Genomic DNA, 3,452 nt, shown 5'->3' with positions numbered 1-3,452 from the left:
GCCTGAATAGGAAGAAAAATAAAATCCTAATAAATGCAGCCTCAGTTCTTTTGTTTCTGTGAACTCTTATCTCTGTTAGATTATTGAAAGTAGGTCCTGCTGTGTTCATATTCTTTACTTAGATATTTGGTTCTCAAGTCAGGTGAACAAAAAGTAACTTTACTGTAACTCCGACAGGTATTGGTGGTTTCTCTTTTTCTGCTCATGAGGTTAACGCATAAGGAGAGCTGCATATTTTGATGTGTGCTGGCACCACAGTTTGAGATTAAAATTCACAGTGTGATATCTCTCCCTAATAATAAAGCACGGATTGGGTCTCCGGGTTCACCGTCGCGTATTTTTCAAAAGAGTCCTTCTATTGTTTGATAATCTATATCTATACGTACTAACGCATGGGCAAAATGTCCCCTCCCTACGGACCTGAGTTGGAGTCAAACTACACCAACCCCTTCAACAAATATCAATTTGAGAGGCGGAGGAGAAGCAGACAAGAAGGCTTGCCCCGGACCTCCGCTCGTGCTGCCAGGAGCTTCCGTGGGTCAAGTTGCTACCGTCCCAAGATCCCTTGTTGTGCCGCTGCTCCGTTCCACACTGCCGGATCGACACCGCCGATGCCCTGTGGTGCTGCGATCACCCCGTTCAATACGAAGAATCGATGATGCTGATAAGTCGTATGATCGATTTCCCCTTGATTTCCTCAACTAGAAAACAAGATCGAGATAACTCCGCTCCAGTCATCCAACCACGTCTCAAGCCACTGCCCAAGATTTTTCTGCTCCGCAGTGCAGCCGACCCCTGGGTCGTGGCCGTTGCCGGCGCGCTGGGTCGTAATTCCTATCTAACCCCGGATCTAGGCGGCCTTGCCGCAGGGCACGCCGACTGGGAGATGGGAGAACGATCTCCATCATTGGGTGTTCCGCGGCACATCCCAGCGGCTAGGGGACGGGAGCACACTCTCCTCCAGGGGATCCCAAACAGTGTCTTGGTTAGCGAGGGTCGCTGCTTCTTATCCGTGTTGCCGATCTGACTGCTCCGCAAGCCCCTACTTCAGCGAAGATGCAGAGGCAGATGAGGTCGACGCGGGAGGAAAAGTCGTCAGGGGAGGCGGCGCTGCAGGGAGAGGAAGTCGAAGGACATGGCTGGGCTGTGAGAGGTCGCGCCAAGGGAGATCAGGGGAGGATGAGCTAACAGGCAGGTCAGAGAACCGGAGGAGCGCTCGTGTTTGACCCTGATGCGGGATTGCACAGGCAACGGAGCTGAGGGTGTAGGGAGCGAGGTCGGTGTCCGTGGCAATGGGGCTGAATGAAAGATGAAATTATTGACTGCTCGTTCTCTACAATTTGGATGAGAGACTACACTATGATGCTACTACTTGCGGCTTGATTATTATATTTTCTGAAGTTGCGGTGTTGCGGCCGCTTGCTATCATACAAGGTGAAGGAGAGAAAGAGGGGGAGATTTTGCAAGGTAAAAATATCTTTGTTTTGGGTTGTGCTGTCGGTGCTTGTTTGGTGCTGCTACTAATGCTACGAGAGAGATACCGACTGCTGGCACTGATTATAAGCGTTTCATGGCTGATGTTTATTACTACTAGATTGAGTGTTTTGTAAGCATTGTGCGTGAGGTTTGCATGATCAATAGCATGTTCAATTGATTTCTGGTATTTATGAACTATATTGCTGGGACTGGGATGCTTTCTTTTTCATTTTATTTTGTTACGCTAGATTTTCCGTGACAGAAATATTATGAGAGGTGCAACGATTGCTAGAGTATGCCAATTTAGCCAGCGGAAGTTAGGATTGGATAAAAGGAATACTTAAAGGCACACACAATTTTTCACTTAGAGGTAACAAATGGATATATGCTTCTAAAATAACTTAGATGACATAACTCTCAAAGAGGCCGAGATAAAAACAATAGTACCTAAGATGCATCTTTGCATAGGTTAAGCCTAGATGTTTATGCATATCGTTACATCTTGGACGGTACAATGAGTTGCTCTAGAAAATTAAGATGCAAAAGTATGACGATTATCTTGATAGCCTAAAAAATATTGAGTATATCGAGTTTAAATGGAGCCGGCCAATCCTAATTCATGGCCACTGGTCTTTGTTCGCACAGGTTAACGGTAAAAAAGCAAGTCGACAATGCTATCTAATGAGCACGAGGATCCTAAGGGCACATATTTAATCTGCGTGCATTAGAATATATATGCTCTGCGAACCAACCTATGGTTGGATGGTTAGGAGAAAAACCATACTCCAGCTCACAAGGGTACAAGTTCTAGACTTGGCACTTGTGTTCGCATTTTCTTGGGTTCATTTCATGCCTTTCAGCGATGTGTATTTAATGTCAGGAGAAGTTCCCGTTGTCTATGAAGGTTTATGTGACGATTTCGTCAATCTCTAGATGATGTGCCGACTCAGTCTCTCGAAGACGCTCATAAGAAGCATCTTGCGAATTATCTTGATTCCGCTTTAATCTCCTTAATAATGCTTGCATACTACCCACCCGTGCCTTCCTTGGTGTCATTGACCACAACCTTGCACTCTGATGCTATGATCACATGTGATAGACAAAGATCAAGAGCAAGAGAAAATGCTTCACGGAACACCAACGCTTCCAAGGTTGCCGGATCTAAGACCCCCAAGCATTTGAATGCCGAGAATCCTAAATATGTGTCTACATCATCATTGCAAGAATATAGTATTAGCCTTCACACCGTATGGGATGGGTTGGAGACCATGCCACGCTTCAGCCACTCCCTTCGGCTCAAGGAGCGGGCAGGGCAGGGCAGCATTGAAGCAAGCTAATAAACCTTCATATTTTGTTCACCTGTTAAATAGTCCTATCTTACTTTCTTAACTACATAAATTTATATATGACATTGGTTGACGTATTAACAAGTCCTCTTGTGAATTGATAAGTAGAGACTGGTGCACGGATCTAAATTATTTGGGAAACGAAGGAACTGCACTCTCCAATGGGAGAATGGCCCGAATAAATTGGAGACATAAGGGAAGATGGTGAACATAAAAATAGCATGCAAGTTTTTCTCCCGTTGCAACGCACGGACATTTGTGCTAGTAAGGATAAATCTCAGGTAACACTGCTCGACTTCCTCCTGCTTACAGTTTCTGTTCATTACTAACATATATTATTTCATACTGAATTTGATTGATGGAGTTCAGTAAATTTTGGTTCATCCGATGTCATCTTCCTCTGCACTGTTGCAAGCATCTATAGACAGAACCATCACTTAATAGCATTTAACTATTCCAGTCTATATATAGTTATCCCATCACAGTTCATGAAAAGAAATATAACTTCATAGAATTGTCACTTATTACCCCTATCTGTTTCACAATAATTGAAGTTATAGGATTGTCCTAAGTCAAACTTCATTAAGTTTGACAAGTCTATAAAAATATATCAACATCTACAAAACCAAA

This window comes from Triticum aestivum, chromosome 4A (assembly GCF_018294505.1).
Source record: "Triticum aestivum cultivar Chinese Spring chromosome 4A, IWGSC CS RefSeq v2.1, whole genome shotgun sequence".
Taxonomy (NCBI): Eukaryota; Viridiplantae; Streptophyta; class Magnoliopsida; order Poales; family Poaceae; genus Triticum; species Triticum aestivum.
Note: the sequence above shows the minus strand (reverse complement) of the source record.